This window comes from Haliotis rubra, unplaced genomic scaffold, assembly GCF_003918875.1.
Source record: "Haliotis rubra isolate DU_JTF1 unplaced genomic scaffold, ASM391887v1 Scf284, whole genome shotgun sequence".
Lineage (NCBI taxonomy): Eukaryota > Metazoa > Mollusca > Gastropoda > Lepetellida > Haliotidae > Haliotis > Haliotis rubra.
The window spans coordinates 851,575-872,758 of record NW_025766936.1 but is presented as its reverse complement, the minus strand read 5'-3'; the positions used below and the strand labels follow the sequence as shown (position 1 = coordinate 872,758).

At 43.2% G+C, this 21,184-nt stretch overlaps 1 protein-coding gene across 7 annotated transcripts in view; it reads right to left on the bottom strand.

The window, feature by feature from the left end:
• Positions 1-21,184, bottom strand: part of LOC124281413 (collagen alpha-1(XXIII) chain-like) — a 145,378-nt gene that overhangs the window by 123,173 nt on the left and 1,021 nt on the right. The gene's annotated exons all lie outside the window — the stretch shown is intronic.

The window sequence follows — 21,184 nt, the reverse complement described above, 5'->3', positions numbered from 1 at the left end:
CTGTGTTCAGTGGAACGACAACTCTTTAAAACAATAACATTCCATGCTGAACAGATGTATACAAGGTGGCGTGCAAAGAGTTGCAATATCCTGGCGCCGCCACAAGCGACATAGGCATGATTTGGCTGACGCAACATCTTCAACAAAGCTAATGACGACTTCTCCATTTTGAAGTTTTTGAACATGAGGTGCTATAGTTTTATAAAGGACACGTGAAATAGTATGAGGCTGTACGTAAAGGTGGAAGACGACATAAAGTAGTCAACGACATAATGTAGTCAAGCTACAAACATGCAACTTCAGTAGTTCGGATCAGATGCTTCACTTTGCCCGGGATCTGTCAGGATAAAATACCCAACTTATCACTAAGGGACACTGATCTAGTCTCTGAAAACTGAGTAGCTGGAATTCGTAGATAAAGCAGTTTTTGTATACTATTGTTATACCTGAGAGAGCAAATGTATTCAGTTTTAGTTGCTCTGACCGGATCTGTGCAGTTACAACTAACTTCTAACAGCGCAAAATATGGACACCTGACCACCTGGTGGAGCTATGGAGCTAATTTCTAAAACTGTGTTCTAAATAAGGATATTTTACAATCTGATTTGGTCTATGTGACTGAAGTGCCTTTTGGAACTCTTCTTACAACACGGGTAAAGAGGTTTTCCTCTTAACGTACTGCAGCAATTGCTCTGCTGAAGAATACAATGTGATGAGCGGACCCGCTTGATGACAAACCCATGAGTGATAAGTGTTGGAGAATCTGTGACTCCCATCACACAGAAGCACCAGCTATTGTGTAGCTCTTAGCTCTACCTCTGATGTGCAGATGATGGGGTAACAAGCCATGTCTGCATGTAGCAATTAGCAGCGTGTGATTTACTGCTGTGTGCAGCAGCAGCACCAACACCATCTGGATGCAGTAGACAACGTTGCTGCAACTTCCATCACGGAGACTCCAGTTACTGCAATAGCTCTGTAACAGCTCGTTACAGTGTTGGCGCTTTCTCTACTACAAGTCATCAGCGGGAGTATGTGAGGAGCCTTTGTTGCGGGAACGTTATCTGACGAGATCGGGGACGGGAACTACGGCATCGCATGCTATCACTGATTGTACCTTAAGTGGTGTCAGCAGTGTACCGAGCAGACGTGTGGAGCAGACGAGAAATGCCAACTTTCAAGCAGACTCCTTATTATGCAAATGAGTCTTTTGTAATCTTTTTTACTGGAGAGAAGAAAATTAAACCATATTCATCAATATGTATTGAATTATGTCAACGTTTTTATAAAAGCCCAGATAATTACGGGAAAACAAACCTTTCAAATGATATTCAAAAGTTTCTATTTATTCATAACATTTTCAAAAAGAAATAATTACTTCCTACAAAATGAAGCGTTTATCAAAATGATCGTGATATATTCTTGCATCATCGGTCATTTTATTTTTTTTCTGATACATTAAGTTCTGTGAAGCCAGTTCCGTATATCCGACCTTCATAACGATCTGGATGAAGATGCTGCCAGCCTTCCTTTCACCATCCATTGTGCCAGTATCCAAGTCTCCAAACTACTCACTCAAAGTTAATCACACACTGTGCATGCAATATTTTTTACTGTCAAAAATTAGAAATTCCTCTTAAGCAATCGATTGGCCACGATGACAAGCTGTCAATGCACAGTGGAGCTAATTCCAGAGAATAATCCCTGCCTTCAAATACTGACTGAACTGGCGACAATTGGCCAGTGGGTAGTTCAGCGTCATCGCACTCGCCCCTTCCCCTGCTCTACCAACCCCGACGGTTGTCCCCAGGAAGGAGCTGGTCAATATACTAATGGCTTGATCTACACAAGCAATGAAACAATATCTGCTGATGCAGAACATTGCTACAGTCCCGGTCAGGTGATTGACAGGCGGGCGTCAGATTTCACGAGTCTGTTACATCAAACATTCACTTTAAAGCCACATTTCATGAAAGCCGGGAGGAACCTGAATAGCATCCGTACAACAGCGGAGTATATACAGTGGTTAGATCGATAGCATACGGCAGACTCGTCATCTCTACACATACCCCAGTCAGCAGCACGCTATGTATAAACCTTTTGTGATTGATAAAAAAAAACTATGAAAATGTTGACAATAGCCACAGCGAATGATTTCTTTTAGGATATCTGTGTGAGTACATGGAGTTGGCGGAAAGTTATTTATTACTTTTTTTAAGTATTAAATGCCGCACATTTACTGATTGATGTAAGCATCATATATCATGAGCCAGTATTTAACAATAGGGACCTCAGAGGCAGGCATGGTCTCAAGCTGTGTATCTATACACAGTAACGTGGTAGCCAGGACGGTCGTTTCTAGACTAACGCTTAGTTTCTCAATATATACTACCCATCAAAAGGTTAGACTCACTTAAAGCACTCGCTATATGTTATGTATATATATATACGGTTACATCGAAGATGAATTTCTCCACTAACTTAGGGGAACCAACTGTAAACCTTATGCCGATGAACTGTACGAGGATCATGCATGAATATTCTGAAAAGCATGTGCAAATATCGTGCATGTGAACAGCTCCGTTTTGGTGTAAGGTTTTGTTCAGAATTCGCCAATTTTCACTGAGTTTCATGATTTATTGAACTCATGAAAATAATGTTTTCAACGTTATGAATTTGTTTTACAATACATCAGTTCATGTGTACCTTTAAACATTAAGGAATATTTAGCAAAATCTAGTTTAGAACAGTTGACTGAAGTAAGTGGCTACATTTACACTTGATGGGTAGTATATATAATTTTGATTGTAACAAATAAAACCCATTTAGATTGAAAAGGAGCCCCAAGGAGACCACTTCTACCTCACCGGACCTCACCCAACCGCTCTTCTACCTCACCGCATCTAACCCAACAGCACTTCTACCTCACCGGACCTCACCCTACCGCACTTCTACCTCACCGGACCTCACCCTACCGCACTTCTACCTCACCGGACCTCACCCTACCGCACTTCTACCTCACCTTACCACTCCACACTCCGACCTCACCGAGTCTGACCGTACCTCAAGACTACCCCACCGGACCTCAAAGCTACGAAAACGACACTGCCTAACCCTAAGGCATCCAAAACAAATAGATAGTTGACACAATTAAATATAGAGATACCCACAGAGGACATCACAGGACATTGTATCTGCCTTCCAAAGAAACAGTAAAGAACATTAGGAGACGCAGTCGCTGATCGTGTTTAAAGTTGACATTAGCAGAACAAATACATCCGCCGATTTATTGTGGAGATATAGGCAGGGCGTGTGCTTTCCTGTGATCTGATCTATGGAAGACAAGGAAAGGCACATGAGGTAGAGTGATTAATAGTAACTTTAGCACTAACACCGTTCTATGACTCAATGGATAATATGCCAAAATTGTTTTACTCTCTCACTTCCCGTCGGCAAACATTCGACATCAGATAAGACACTATGTCAAAGTAGTAATGTTGTTTTCACATTAAGTCGACATCAGTGCAGAAGACGCCGTCGTTGGAGAATCAGCCCTCATTTATTATCAATATATGTTTTCATAAATATAGAATTTAGGAAAAGATATGCTACTTTTCTATCTAACATACGTGATGCTAAACAGATATCAGTAGACAGTTCTCAATGTAGACACGGGATATTATAAATCTCCGTATTCTCTTAAACCATCCCACCCCAATTAAGACGTGAGATGGATGCTGCTGATAACCGACAGCTCCAGCTTCACAGTCGGAACCAACTTGGTGACCTTCACGTCGGCTGATGATGTAAAGGTCATACATATTTACAAATAATATGACCTTTATATCACCCAGTTCACACACTCGTAAACATTACACATACAATCACCAGCTGGAAAAAACTGCAGATTTGTTAGAGGTTGATAACACTGTGGTGTTGTGATGGGCCGGCACTCCCATACACTCGGGGAAGGACAACAGTGTGGTTTGAGGCTGCCCAGGGAATTCCACCAGCGGAAATTCCCGCTGAGGAAAATGGGACAGATAAACGTATTCCTGCTGATTAAGAAGAGATAGATAACTAACTGTATTCCTGTCGACGAATAAAAGAAGATCAACTATTATTCCTGACACAGGAAAGGGTATAAATGACTGTATTCCCGTCGACAAAAGAAGCGTGCCTTCTGTCCACGAAGGGGGAACAAACTACCAGTCAAGGAAGAGGGAACAATTATTGTATTCATGTCTGAGGGGAAGGATAAATGGATGTATACCTGTTCGGGAAGAGGGGTAAATATCTGTATTCCTGTCGAAGAAGAGGGAAAAGGTGATTGTATTCATGTTTGAGGAGAGGTATAAATGACTGTATCCATGTCTGGGAAGGTGGATAAATCACTATACTCCCGTCTAAGAGGAGAGATCTATGTTTATACTATTTTCTTGAGGAGAGGGAAAACTACGGAAGCCTATTAGGGCCACTGATATTTTTTTACTATCTTGAAAATTCAAGATATTAAGTTGAAAATTCAAGATACTATCTTGAAAATTCAAGATATTAAGTTGAAAATTCAAGATACTATCTTGAAAATTCAAAATATTAAGTTAATATCTTGAATTTTCAACTTAATATCTCGAATTTTCAATTCAAGATGGTATCTTGAATTTTCAACTTAATATCTTGAATTTTCAAGATAATAAAAAAATATCAGTGGCCCTAATAGGCTTCCGTAACAAACCGACTATACTACAATAAAAGGAAAGGAGAATTGTGGTTATTCTAGAGGACTGTCATTATCAAATATAACCTTGGGTATTCTGGAGGACTGTCATTATCAAATATAACCTTGGGTATTCTGGGGGACTGTCATTATCAAATATAACCTTGGGTATTCTGGAGGACTGTCATTATCAAATATCACCTTGGGTATTCTGGAGGACTGTCATTATCAAATATAACCTTGGGTATTCTGGAGGACTGTCATTATCAAATATCACCTTGGGTATTCTAGAGGACTGTGGGTAATCAAATATAACCTTGGGTATTCTGGAGGACTGTCATTATCAAATATCACCTTGGGTATTCTGGAGGACTGTCATTATCTGGAGGACTGTCATTATCAAATATCACCTTGGGTATTCTGGAGGACTGTCATTATCAAATATAATATCTGGAGGACATTATCAAATATTGGGGTATTCTAGAGGACTGTCATTATCAAATATAACCTTGGGTATTCTAGAGGACTGTCATTATCAAATATAACCTTGGGTATTCTGGAGGACTGTCATTATCAAATATCACCTTGGGTATTCTAGAGGACTGTCATTATCAAATATAACCTTGGGTATTCTGGAGGACTGTCATTATCAAATATCACCTTCTTGGGTATTCTGGAGGACTGTCATTATCAAATATCACCTTGGGTATTCTGGAGGACTGTCATTATCAAATATAACCTTGGGTATTCTGGAGGACTGTCATTATCAAATATAACCTTGGGTATTCTGGAGGACTGTCATTATCAAATATCACCTTGGGTATTCTGGAGGACTGTCATTATCAAATATAACCTTGGGTATTCTGGAGGACTGTCATTATTATCAAATATCACCTTGGGTATTCTGGAGGACTGTCATTATCAAATATAACCTTGGGTATTCTGGAGGACTGTCATTATCAAATATCACCTTGGGTATTCTGGAGGACTGTCATTATCAAATATCACCTTGGGTATTCTGGAGGACTGTCATTATCAAATATCACCTTGGGTATTCTGGAGGACTGTCATTATCAAATATAACCTTGGGTATTCTGGAGGACTGTCATTATCAAATATAACCTTGGGTATTCTGGAGGACTGTCATTATCAAATATCACCTTGGGTATTCTGGAGGACTGTCATTATCAAATATAACCTTGGGTATTCTGGAGGACTGTCATTATCAAATATAACCTTGGGTATTCTAGAGGACTGTTCAATATCAGAGGCAAGCTTGGTTATTCTAGAGAACTGTCAATATGAGTGTGCAATCCTGTGCCCTGTTCCTCAAAGCGATCTTGGCGCTACGACAGTCGTAAGTCTATGTTACAGTATGGGAGTTACGATCATCGTAGCGCTACGATCGCTTTGAGGAACGGGGCCCAGGATATTCTAGAGGACTGTCCATATCAGAAGCAGGCTTGGGTGTTCAAGAGAACTGTCAATTAACAGAAGCAGGCTTGGGTATTCTAGAGGACTGTCAATATCAGAAGCAGGCTTGGGTATTCCAGAGAACTGTCAATTAACAGAAGCAGGCTTGGGTATTCTAGAGAACTGTCAATATTAGAAGCAGACTTGGGTATTCCAGAGAACTGTCAATTAACAGAAGCAGGCTTGGGTATTCTAGAGAACTGTCAATATCAGAAGCAGACTTGGGTATTTTAGAGGACTGTCAATATCAGAAGCAGGTTTGGGTATTTTAGAGGACTGTCAATATCAGATGAAGCTTGGATATTCTAGAGGACTGTCAATATCAGAAGCAGGCTTGGGTATTCCAGAGAACTGTCAATTAACAGAAGCAGGCTTGGGTATTCTAGAGAACTGTCAACATCAGATGAAGCTTGGATATTCTAGAGGACTGTCAACATCAGAAGCAAACGTTGGTATGATTGAGTACCAAGGACACTGGGTAGTCTAGACTGACGTCAGTGCCCAGGTGGTAACTTTATCAACTACATGAAGGCTGTGGATTTCTGATGCATCTCACATTTCAGTCACAACACAAGGCAGTCTGGAGGAAGTGCCCCGGCGTTACAGTTATGTTAACAATTAGCGACAAAACCTGGCTGTGATCATACAACACAAACAGGTCATGTGCCCTCGACAAAACAATGACCGAACCATGCCGATCGCGGCAGCAAGCTGCTTCCAATATCCCCTGTATGCACAGGCACGTCGTTCAGATTGATACATACATGCACGTTGGGGTAACGTTGACAATACATGGACACACACACGGACAGACACATGGAAACACACACACATATTTACAGAGAGAGAGAGAGAGAGAGAGAGAGAGAGAGAGAGAGAGAGAGAGAGAGAGAGAGAGAGAGAGAGAGAGAGAGAGAGAGAGAGAGAGAGAGAGAGACTACCGCTTGTTTATCATACAGAGTTGTAGGAAGATAGACCACCATATATTTATCATACAAAGTAAGTTCGTGAGGTGGGGGGAGACACCTCTCTCCCCCGCATCAGGCACACACACACACACACACACACACACACACACACACACACACACACACACACACACACACACACACACACACACACACACACACACACACATACAGGGCCTCACATCACTGTCTGCTCCTCAACTACAACTCGTCTTCTTTGAACGCCGCAGCCATCGTTTCTTTCACCACAACCTCTTAAACCCCATCTCGATCCCTATCTTTCTCCAGATCATCCAACATTCACGGGAGGGATAATATTTGAATTTCGACTTCAAACGTCGAAACATCAAAAAGCACTTAATTCAGGTTGCAGCGAGCTGCATCAAGATGCCATTTCCTAGTGCAATGGGTAGGATTACAACCCCCCACCTAGCCCTCCCCACTCATGTTCACACACAAACATAAAAACACACACACACACGCTCCCCTTCACAAGAACGAAGATCAATGAATCGTATGAAAAACACAGGGCAATAAGATTTCTTGTTTTACGTGTTTTCTAGGCCATTATGTTTAGATGTATAATAAATATATGGTCGTGGTTATCTGAAATCGAACCGTTAAAAACAACATCGTAAAATAAGTACGACAAAATAATTATTAGGAATATTAATATTGATTAGACTTTGCTATATTCTTTGATCCGCAAATACCGTGAGGATCAAGATATTTTGCTGTTTGATGTTCCACGCCGTACTCTGCAGTATTTCGGCTTTAAAACCGTGTCCTGTAAATGATCGAAACTGCACCAGAAAATCCAGTGATTGGCACAATGAGCATCATCTTTGCAACCGGGACACGATAAGAAACATACAGTGAATCTCACCATCCGACCATTAAGCGCCTCTCCTGAAAGTATGAAGTCCCGGAACCAGTGTTGGTTCCCGGAGTCCCCCTCCGTGCTGGGCAGAGGCTGGTGCTGCTGGACTGGAAGATGAAGCGGCGTCTTCACACTCCGAACTAACTGGGTGATGACGGCTTAATGAGCTCGGTAGCCATAATTCTACTTACATGGTAATGCGATCTATATACTATAGCCATTCCAGAGCTCCTCCAAGTAATAAAATACATAGTTATCTTATAATAATGTAGTCTTGAAATGAAATCTGATTCTTGCAACCAACTCGATACCCGAACGCATCCTTTGAGGAATTGTAGTATGTTCGAAATGAAGACATCAGGATGGACCTGTGAAGCTGAACTATATAATTCCTCCACGTACAACACCAGCACACGGTATAGGGAAACTAGCTGTAGGAGAAGGCTGTATTGGCCCACGCTATGCGAGGAAGGGTCTATACCTTTGAATAATGTGTTGCACATACGGATTCGCGTGAGGACTGACCACAGACAAACCAGCCTCAAGCAACAGAGAAACTCGGCAGTCACATATAGCCTGCTACCCCCTACAGTCACATATAGCCTGATATATGATAATCAAATAGGATATCATATACCCTACAGTCACATATAGCCTGATATATGATAATCAAATAGGATATGATATACCCGACAGTCAAATAGATATCATATACTCTACCGTAAATATAGCCTTATATACCGGATCATCAAATGGGATCTCATACACCCAATTTAACCTGATATACCCGACAGTCAAATAGATATCATATACTCTACCGTAAATATAGCCTTATATACCTGATCATCAAATGGGATCTCATACACCCAATTTAACTTGATATACCCGACAGTCAAATAGATATCATATTCTCTACCGTAAATATAGCCTTATATACCGGATCATCAAATGGGATCTCATACACCCAATTTAACCTGATATACCCGACAGTCATATATGATATGGTATACGCAACAGTCACATTTAATTTGACATACCCGACAGTCAAAAACAGCACGCTATACTCAACAGGCACATTGAACGAGTTAAGTTGGGCTTTACGTCACATTATTCCAGCCATATAGTGACGAGATCAAGTCTGAATAAGTATTTCAAGTCCAAAGTCCAAATGAGTTTTATGTTAAAAACATATACTTGTATATTCATTACATTATTATTTTAAAACAGAAAATGTCATAGCACCAAATTCAAAAGCAAGCAATTTGATATTCACATTACAATTTATGATACAGGTCGCGGCACTCAGATATATCCTTATATATCCGACAGTCAGATACAGCTTGATATTCCCGACACTCAGCTGCAGGTATATCTATATATACCCGACAGTCAGATATAATTTGATATTCCCAACAGTCAGATATTGTTTGATATTCCCGACAGTGAGATACAGCTGGATATTCCCGACAGTCAGATATAGTTTGATATTCCCGACAGTCAGATATAGTTTGATATTCCCGACAGTGAGATACAGCTTGATATTCCCGACAGTCAGATATAGTTTGATATTCCCGACACTCAGCTGCAGATATATCCATATATACCCGACAGTCAGATATAATTTGATATTCCCAACAGTCAGATATAGTTTGATATTCCCGACAGTGACATACAGCTTGATATTCCCGACACTCACATATATCCTTATATACCCGACAGTCAGATATAGTTTGATATTCCCGACACTCAGATATATCCTTATATACCCGACAGAAAGATATAGTTTGATATTCCCGACACTCAGATATATCCATATATACCCGACAGTAAGATATTGTTTGATATTCCCGGCAGTCAGATATATCCTTATATACCCGACAGTCAGATATAGTTTGATATTCCCGACACTTAGATATATCCTTATATACCCGACAGTCAGATATAATTTGATATTTCCGACACTCAGCTGCAGATATATCCATATATACCCGACAGTCAGATATAATTTGATATTCCCAACAGTCAGATATAGTTTGATATTCCCGACAGTGAGATACAGCTTGATATTCCAGACACTCACATATATCCTTATACACCCGACAGTCAGATATAGTTTGATATTCCCGACACTCAGATATATCCTTATATACCCGACAATCAGATATAGTTTGATATTCCCGACACTCAGATATATCCTTATATACCCGACAGTCAGATATAGTTTGATATTCCCGACACTCAGATATATCCTTATATGCCCGACAGAAAGATATAGTTTGATATTCCCGACACTCAGATATATCCTTATATACCCGACAGTCAGATATTGTTTGATATTCCCGACACTCAGATATATCCTTATATACCCGACAGTCAGATATTGTTTGATATTCCCGACAGTCAGATATAGTTTGATAGTCCCGGCAGTCAGATATATCCTTATATACCCGACAGTCAGATATAGTTTGATATTCCCGACAGTCAGATATAGTTTGATAGTCCCGGCACTCAGATATATCCTTATATACCCGACAGTCAGATATTGTTTGATATTCCCGACACTCAGATATATCCTTATATGCCCGACAGTCAGATATAGTTTGATATTCCCGACACTCAGATATATCCTTATATACCCGACAGTCAGATATTGTTTGATATTCCCGGCAGTCAGATATATCCTTATATACCCGACAGTCAGATATAGTTTGATATTCCCGACAGTCAGATATAGTTTGATAGTCCCGGCACTCAGATATATCCTTAGATACCCGAAAGTCAGATATAGTTTGATATTCCAAACAGTCAGATATATCCTATATACCCGACAGTCAGATATACTAGTAGTTGATATTCCCGGCAGTCAGATATAGTTTGATATTCCCGACACCGGGTTTCCTAGTATACTCGACAGTATAGCTTATACCTTAGTCCACTTTGCCCGGTGATGAACCAGTGAACTTCCATTCTTGAAGGAAGGAATCTCTTCACACGTGGGCAGTGAAAGATCAACATTCTCGAGATTTCCCATATCAGAGAAAATTAAGTAGAATTCATTCCAAGGCTACATTTCTCACGATATCAGTGTCTCTCTCTCCAGATGAACAGAACCATTAACTGTCTGATAACAAGTAGGCGACTGATGTAACGTGGGGTAGCTTGTCACTTCCCAGTGCTGTCGGCGGGACACATGGCCTGCACTGCGGACCTGGGCCTGCCACGACATCATAAAGCTCACGACACGTCACCGACAGCGTGAAACACGACGTTTACATCGACCCTGGCTGACAGGCAGCAATGTGCTCCAAACAGATTTCTCCACGATTTGTTTTATCCCTTTCAAACAACGCCAGATGAAGTGTTTCTAGATATACGGTTCCCCCATAAGTGAAATAATGGCTTAATCTAACTGACACCAAAAGCTGCGTCTAACTGTTGAGAATTATACAGCGCATTCCAGACCCGCTCATTGTTCACAGTCACGATCATCTTTAAGAACAATAACAGTTACAGCGATGCATACGCCTAGTAGCTAAATTGTCCAGAAAACTGTATATCAGTTGCCCCAAAACAGTAACCTCAACGCAACGATATCGGGTCCTCTAAGTCGTTTCTTGGCTTTCATAGTATTAGACCTTGTATATATCCGAATCTCTAACGCCTGGACAGTCGTGGCCAGTTCTACTCGTGGTCAAGCAGCGACGGCCCAGCCAGTGAGTCAGTGTGGTTTAACACCGCTCTGGTCAGTACTTCAGTTATATCACAGTCAGTGAGTCAGTGTGGTTTAACACCGCTCTGGTCAGTACTTCGGTTATATCACAGTCAGTGAGTCAGTGTGGTTTAACACCGCTCTGGTCAGTACTTCGGTTATATCACAGTCAGTGAGTCAGTGTGGTTTAACACCGCTCTGGTCAGTACTTCAGTTATATCACAGTCAGTGAGTCAGTGTGGTTTAACACCGCTCTGGTCAGTACTTCAGTTATATCACAGTCAGTGAGTCAGTTTGGTTTAACACCGCTCTGGTCAGTACTTCAGTTATATCACAGTCAGTGAGTCAGTTTGGTTATATCACAGGTTGATGTGGGAGGGGAGATGGAGCAGAACCACACAGTTCATGTCCGCTGTGCGGGATGTGTCAGTGACAGTGGTATGGACGTATAACATGGATACCCCGCTTAGAAACCTCTTAAAACGTGAACACAAAAAGACAAACACAAAGAAACTAATGCGGGGCACATTGTATTGTCTATCTACAAGAAAATAGTTAACCCATACTAACATGCCTATTGTCGTGGTACACGCCCCCGTCTGACAGAGCGTTACCAAGGACAGCCTTTGTCCACGTCACTGGCACCGACAGCCACGTTACACACATAGAAGTATATTTTGTCATTTCAAAGTCCATAACTGAAATGTTAGAGGAAACATAAGGAGATGCGTGATCTGATAGGTCCTCAACCTTGAACAGTCCCCGCTCCAGAAGAGAGACGATCCATCACAGTCGGAGGAGGAAGCCCAATTGTAATGGCAGGGAGCGCAAGGCCCATTACGTGAACAGCTTCCCCCATAGAGTTCGTCATCAACATCACTCTTGTTCTCCACAACTACCCATCCAGTTGACGGGTTCCAGCACTTACATTACGAGTGTAAAACTATGCCCTGCTTGGGCAAACGTGTTGCTGTCTAAGTCAGTGAGTGGCCAGATGCTGCTCTAGCTGTGAATGAAGCTTGCAGGTGAAAGGGCATCTATTACCATAACATAGAGTCCGTAAAATAACGTTCATAATAAGGCTGAATATATATAATTCTTTGATTGTTTACTTATTTCAGGATCTGAGAAGGGTTGAGAATGGACTGAGAGATCTGAGATTGGGTTGAGTATGGACTGAGAGATCTGAGATTGAGTTGAGCATGGACTGAAAGATCTGAGATTGAGTTGAGCATGGACTGAGAGATCTGAGATTGGGTTGAGTATGGACTGAGAGATCTGCGATTGAGTTGAGCATGGACTGAAAGATCTGAGATTGAGTTGAGCACGGGCTGAGAGATCTGAGATTTGGTTGAGTATGGACTGAGAGATCTGAGAATGAGTTGAGCATGGTCTGAGAGATCTGAGATTGGGTTGAGTATGGACTGAGAGATCTGAGAAGGGTTGAGAATGGACTGAGAGATCTGAGATTGGGTTGAGTATGGTCTGAGAGATCTGAGATTGAGTTGAGCATGGACTGAGAGATCTGAGAATGAGTTGAGCATGGACTGAGAGATCTGACAATGAGTTGAGCATGGACTGCGAGATCTGAGAAGGGTTGAGCATGGACTGCGAGATCTGAGAAGAGTTGAGTATGGACTGAGATGGGGTGGTATATCTAGTATGCCAACTCGGATGTCTTCGGTACTAGACGGTACTGGTGACATTATGTACAAAGATTTACACCAGAAAGTAGAACAAACTGAATCTTGGACGAATGTTGAGTAACCGTAGAGGTTTTCAACAAAACGAAGCTAGAGTGAATACATCGCAATTGTTTGACGAAGATAACCATACAGGCAATCACACGGCAGATGTGTTCCATCACTCGATATAACTTTAGAAACAAACGTCGCCAATCATAGGTATTAAACCAGTGTATGAGCCGCCATGGTGGAGAGAAGACGGCAGTAACAGGAGAAGTCAAGTCGCTGTAGGGGGAACAGTTACATTTATTGGGAAAAAACGCTCGCAACACCCATTACTGTCAGGATGGCATTCGTTATGTTCGGTCCGGCAGGAGCATGCTACAGTATTTGTAGAAAAAAACTCCCCCAACAAAATATATATTTAGAGTTTTAACACGAAGCAAACAAATTACGCCAATCAAACGAACATGGCTGACACTTCAAAACTGTGCGAGCGGGCAAATTCTAGTTCTCCTCGGGCAATAAAAACGGGAATCCTCTGCTGTTTTTATGACCCTGCTGTCTATGAAGGGGAACCATTCACCTCTCACTACTATAAGTGGGCCGAGTGAGAATCTGACAGCTCTAGTCACAAATAATTGTCCTACACTTGATTCACAATCAAAACTAACACAATCATTTCAGATTACAGCCGATAAACATTATTAGACGACTGCTCGTCCGAAGCAAGAAGCGCTAATGGATGTGATGTAATTCTGAACCAGAGCGTCGTCTCACGTTGAATGAAGATACACCGCTACAGTTGTACACGGTTGCTACTTACTGATTATGATATACATTCATACATCACACTGGATAAACGACGCACGGAGATAACCACAACAGACACGGCAGCTAGTGGAGAAGTAGCGTAAAGTCGTGTTCTCGTCAGGGCGGAGAAGCGTCTGCTCGAGTCACGGCACTCCACGTGCGGGTCCCCGCGCCCACAGCTCCCACCTACCACTACTTCCAGCAAACAGCCAGACAACCGGTCCTACAGACAACCGGTCCTACCCTTCTACAGAACTAATTTATGAAACCACATATCATTTTTTTCACCATTAGAAAGCTCTGAATGGCTTACAATCTCCTTGGTGATAATGAAGACACGCTTCATTGAAAACTAACACGCACGTCTGCCCAAGCTATTCCTCATCTGCTGAAAGAGCGCTGCAGCAAGCCTGGCCGGTACTTGCAATGGAGAGCTGGTTTCGGCAACACTGGAAAATTGAATTATTTCTAACCTCACTCACCCCTTCAGCGAACACTACAGAAAACCGAGCACATCACCTAATCGAACTTTCATCTCAAAACACTCAGTTAGAACTTAATGTGCTTGATTACAGGTAAACACCCTTCTGACGTGTGGGATAGCTAAAATAACTGGCTGAAAACGAAAGGTGTATTTTCCGTTGCGATATTACAAATAACAAGTTATGTTTCAAGAATGGAAACATTTTATCGGCATCATAGACTCTACGTATCCCCGTGTAATCAGCGACAGGTACGAGGGCGTGTCTGTATTCCCTTGTTAAGGCTGCACTGCTAGGGACACACGTGTGCCTGCAACTATGAGACTTTGTGGAGGGCGGACCATGTAGTGCACCAACATACCAGTCCTTAACAATGTACCCCACCCCTCCAAACTCTCACACCCACCCTTGCCAACATCCAAACTCTCACACTCACCCTTGCTAACATCCAACCCCACCCCTCCAAACTCTCATACCCACCCTTGCCAACATCCAAACCCACCCCTCCAAACTCCCACAGCCACCCTTGCCAACATCCAAACTCCCACATCCACCCTTGCCAACATCCAAACTCCCACACCCACCCTTGCCAACATCCAAACTCCCACACCCACCCTTGCCAACATCCAAACTCTCACACCCACCCTTGCCAACATCATAACCAATCCCTCCAATTTCCCATACCCACCCTTGCTAACATCCAAACTCTCACACCCACCCTTGCGAACATCCAAACTCTCACACCCACCCTTGCCAACATCCAAACCCTCCCCTCCAAACTCCCATACCCACCCTTGCCAACATCCAAACTCATCTCTTCAAAATAGAAATAGGCATAACAGTGAGTGAGTATTGTTTTACGCCGCTTTTAGCAATATTCAAGCAATATCATGGCGGGGGCACCAGAAATGAGCTTCACACATTGTACCCATGTGGGGAATCGAACCCGGGTCTTCAGCTTGACGAGCGGACGCTTTAACCACTAGGCTACCCCACCGCACCATAACAGAGACCCGTGTGTAGTCCAGTTTAGGCGTAGAGGCGGACAGTTGGGGAGTCAGATAACAGCAACCCACACAGTCTGCCACCACTGCTGACGTTTACAAACAGAGACCTAATCCCCTGAACCTCACCCCGGGTTCTGAAACCCCCTACGGTGCACCCAGTCGGACGCCGGTCCCCCTTCCGGCGAGATCTTGACCTTATCAATAAGTGCTGCCAACAGAGCTACTTCTTGCACCTGAAAGACTTACGCCTGATCAGAGACTCGTCATGTCAACCATAATTAACACAATTAGATAATTAATCTTCCAATTAGAATCCTGCTGCCGTGGCTCTTTGGACCGGCCGGGAACACTTCACCAGACTTGCCGCTAATCAGAAACAGAGGAAGGGAGAAAATATTAAATAATCCCAAATTTCCACTTCCTGTGGGCCGAGTGTGTTTTTTGTTGCCTCAGAGAGCTAACCGGCAGCAACTGTGAAAACTTGCTATTCTGGAATCCCCCCGGAATGTTTGTACAGGTTTACGGGAGGCGTTCAAACTTCATCTCCAAAAGCAGGCCTAGGAGCTGGTAGCTGGACCTATAGGCTCAGTTAGCTAAGAAAACTGCAATTACCCATCTCGGAAACACAGCGCTCATCATGTCATTATCAGAAGATATCTGCAATATAAGCCCGATGAGAGGATATGTGGCGACCTATACTGACTGCAGGGGTTGCGTCACAGATCCCAGTCCCATTTCTACCCCAGTACCACACACTACACCGATACAGAAACAACCACAGCCACTGCAGCAAGGGTGTAGGGGAATTGGGGTGCGCACCCTCCCATCTTCCACCCACCCCATTGTTCAGACATCTTGACATTACGGACATCTAACACATAACAACTGGGATGTAACCAACCTTGCTTTCTGGAGCATATATTTATTGACAGCATTGTTGATTCAAGTAGAGCAATAGTATCGATTTTGCTTACGCCATTACGTTTGCTACACAGGAGTACCGTGTGTACGTGATCATCTTCGCACGGGGCTTAACTGTTGTGTTCGTTACCACTGAAGTCTGCACGGAAATCACACGTGTGAAATCATGTTTCGCATGAACGTTTCAAAAACAATTGATAAATGTAGATATCTATCTTTAAAGGCATGTTGAAAGCAACACAAGTTAACTTGATGACGTGTTCTTTTTGTTTTAAAAAGGATAGCTTACACAGGTATTCAATGTCTACGAGTTTGTTGTGTGTTCCAATGGTAGTACAAGTGTTCCCAAGATGTCATTCAGTCCGTACCGTCCGTAACACTGAAACTCAAAACACACATGCTGTGAACTGCACGAGACAATACCGTTAGCATGGGCTGTGAACTGTAAGAGACAACACCGTTAGCATGGTGGATGGCTAGTGCGCAGCATGTTCGGCTACCCAACCTCACCCCCCAACCCCACCCCCGATTCCCCTCATAAAAGTTTATGTGCTATTGATTATTCTGTCCAGACTGTCTACTTATGATCAGCCGTCTGTCTCAGTATCAAGCCGGTCATAAACCACTACAGATTACAGAGCTTGGAGCCTGATACCCGTCGCACACTCCCGCCGCCGTCCAATAAACTACATGCATCTTCCAGTCAAGACAATCGTGTTTCCTGTAATATGGAAATCACAGAAACAGTTTTCCTTTGATAGAACCAACTTGACTTCTCGGGAGATGGTAAACACTTAATGATAGGGACTTATTGAACGTTATTCCTTATTTACAATTCAATATCGTAGCATGAGCCGATGCATATATGGAGGAACGGACGCAGATCTCAGGGAGTGGAGCGTCTCCAACGTGTTGCAGAAACAAGGAACCAAATACAGCCATGCTCCGACTGACTTGAACACGAGTTATACCGATACACTGTCCCGAGATATCCGTTCTTTCTCTAACACTATATTTTTATATATCCTACACTTGTGTATTTTCTCAGACCAAACAGAACATGGTTGTAGTGAGTGGACCGGTATCTTGTACATCTGGTTATAAGGGGTAGTTGGGTTGCCTGTGGCTACAGCGTTCGCCCGGTACACCCAAACCATGGTTCGAGTCCCCATGTGGGAGCACTTGCTAATGGCCCCCGATGTGAAATTGCTGGAATAATACTAAAACACGCTCACTCCCATACTCACTCACGCATCTTCACATTCAGTCCGTACCGTCGGAAGCTTCATGATATACCCACATACATCCTTGTGATTAAAGGTTCATGTTATTTAAACAATGACGACATTCTATAAAAGCTTAAGCATCCCGTCTCCTGGACCAGGTCGACGCACTCAATGCGGATCCTCTGGTCACATGTGCTGCATTATAACACAGGTGTCATGACTGCACATTCCGTTAGTCATAAGCCACGTGACATGCTGCCTTCATTATGATGTAGCGGTAATTGCCACGTGAATGTCAGAGTGCTGGAGCAGCATCTGGGTTAACACCCCTGTCCCATCTCCTCATCCCGACACACGGGCCTGGCAGGTCTACCCCCATACACGAGGGTGGACCCTTCGTCCCACAACCAGTACGACTCGTGGTTCTAAGCCATTGGGCGCAGCTACCACAACGCTCAGTTCATACATCTCTGTCCCCGTGTGGGTCTATCCAGCTGTCCGTCTGGTAAGATTGACATCGGTTTACTTAATATTTAACTTCTACAAATGGCCATGATACTGGGTGCACCTGCCCCAAATTAGCCACTTTACCAGGTTGCACGTCAGCCTGAGAACACGGGCAAATGACAGGAAGGAATGGCTTAGGTTACACATTTGGTGACACAGGACCACGCAGTAGATTCCTTTACTACCGACAAGGTTCATACAAAAAGGTTAGTGTTGTTACCAGGTTCAAGTGGCAATGGGGGTGGGTCAATACATCATCGTCGTGGTGGAGGTGATGATGGAACCGTTACCGCCGAGAAGAGGTGGTGGGGGTAAGGCACTATTGAGATTAGCGCGTGCCTGCGTACGTGCGCGCGTGCATACGAGCTTACGTGTGTGTGTGTGTGTTTGTGTGTGTTTGTGTGTGCGTGCGTAAAGCGCCATCAAGAATGGAGAGAGTGATCAAGGCACCACTGAGAATGGTGTGTGTGTGTGTGTAAGATATCATCTACCTTTAACAAAGACGATGTTATTGAGTGCGGGAAAGGAGTACAGAGTGTTGTGGCTCCCTGTCTTGGAGTCGCGATACTGTCTACTGTTTGGTTACAGTTGATTCCGAGTGTTGATGTTGTCCTCGATAATGTCTGTATTTTGGTTACAGCTGATTCCCGAGGCTGATGTGGCAGAGTATGGGTACTGTGCCGGGGTCATGGACGAACACAGATGGTCTTGCTGAAGACGTGCTGTACAGAGAGGCTTGGTGTGCTGGAATGCCAGGCTTTGGGGAGATACTCGTCTGTAGAATTCTATTGATTCTATTTCGTATAGAAATGGATATGGTTGTTAAATCTTTGAAACTTCCTCGGTCCATAGAAGTGTCATGGTTGTAAGAATATATACTTTCAGAAGGGACATGCTTGTGAAAATATATTTGGAAGGGACATACTTTTAAAATAATTTCTTTTAGATATGACAGTTTTGTAACAATATATCCTCTTAGGAAGGGCAGGTTTGTAAGAATATGTTCTTATATATATAGTTATGCCATGCATACAAGACCTTGGTCTACAGGTGGGGCATGTTCATAAGACCATGGTCTACAGATGGGGCAATTTATAGGGCCATGGTCTACATATGGCGTATATTTCTAAGACCATGATCTAGAGGTGGGGCATGTTAATAAGACCATGGTCTACAGATGGGGCAATTTATAGGGCCATGGTCTACATATGGCGTATATTTCTAAGACCATGATCTAGAGGTGGGGCATGTTAATAAGACCATGGTCTACAGATGGGGCAATTTATAGGGTCATGGTCTACATATGGCGTATATTTCTAAGACCATGATCTAGAGGTGGGGCATGTTAATAAGACCATGGTCTACAGATGGGGCAATTTATAGGGCCATGGTCTACATATGGCGTATATTTCTAAGACCATGATCTGCTGGTGGGACTTGTTAATAAGACCATAGTCTACAGTCGGGGCATGTTTATAAGACCATTGTTTACAGGTGGGGCCATGTTTATAAGACCATGGTCTACAAGAGGCTCATGATCATATGACTATGGCCTGCTGGTGTCGCATATTTCTACAGGTGGGCATGTGTGTAAGATTTCGGAGGAGTATGTTGGCCAGAGTTTATGCTCATCACAGAACATCATCTAAACTCGTAACCTTGGATATTCTTAATCTGACACACGGTGTCAAATAGTTGTCAGATTGTAGGATGCAGCTGAAGCAGAGACACCCAACAGTGACATGCATGAGACGAGCGAAGGACCCCGATGTAAGACTAACTTGCCTCTTCCCGAGTGTCTCCATCCACCCGTCCCTGGCGGGGTGGAGCACCCGAGCGTGCAAGACGTTACTGCACTAGCCGGCTACATGAGCAGCCTGTCTGGATGAGCCAGCCTTTATGACGGGAGATCTATTTAGAAGGGCAGACATGTAGCAAACATGTCCAGGCACGGGTAGATGACGGGGTAGAAACCGGGGTAGAAACACGATCAGCATGTTGACGTCAGTGTCCTGGCGATGCTGGGCCCTTATTCTCGAAACGTTCGTAGCCCTAAGAATTCTTAACTTTGATCGTAGCCAATGTGTTAAGAATGGGCTTAAGAAGTTCTTAGGGCTACGAACGCTGGTGTAGCTGAGACACGTTTGTGCTGGACACAGTGACACCCTCAGCCATACCCCTCCCTCGTCCATCAGTACAACACATGAAACACCCCGTCAGACCGTGTCCTCCCCCCTCCATCAGTACAACCATACACTACATGAAACACCCCGTCAAACTGTGTTCCTGTCCCGTCATCTACATCAATGTCCTCTGTCTGCTGTAACTGTATGGCAATGAAACGACAAACAGTACACCGTGTCGGAAGTCGTACAACACTGCTGGTTACAGACTGCATGGTGAAATATGTGTTATAGAGACAGTAGTCTGATGGAGAGCACACACCGAGGAGAGACGCCGAGATCCATATCAATCATACCATGGTGCTGTATCAATATTGCCTTAAAGTTCTGATGGGCATTCATATAATTCAAATCCATAAATCCGTGTATGGCGAAATCTTAAACCGAAATGTACAAAACTGGACATTTTAAGTAATATATATTGAAAGTGCAATGGTTCTAATGTCAAGTGGATTTGAGATTACTCAACCCACCTCACAGTAATCAGTTCTACGGCCATCAACGTGTGCTAGAAAGGGTTTCAGCTACAGCCAACATATCAAGTGTTCAACTAAAGACCAGCATGACCAACATGACCAACATGACCTTCCGCACCCTCTACTAACGGCCGCCA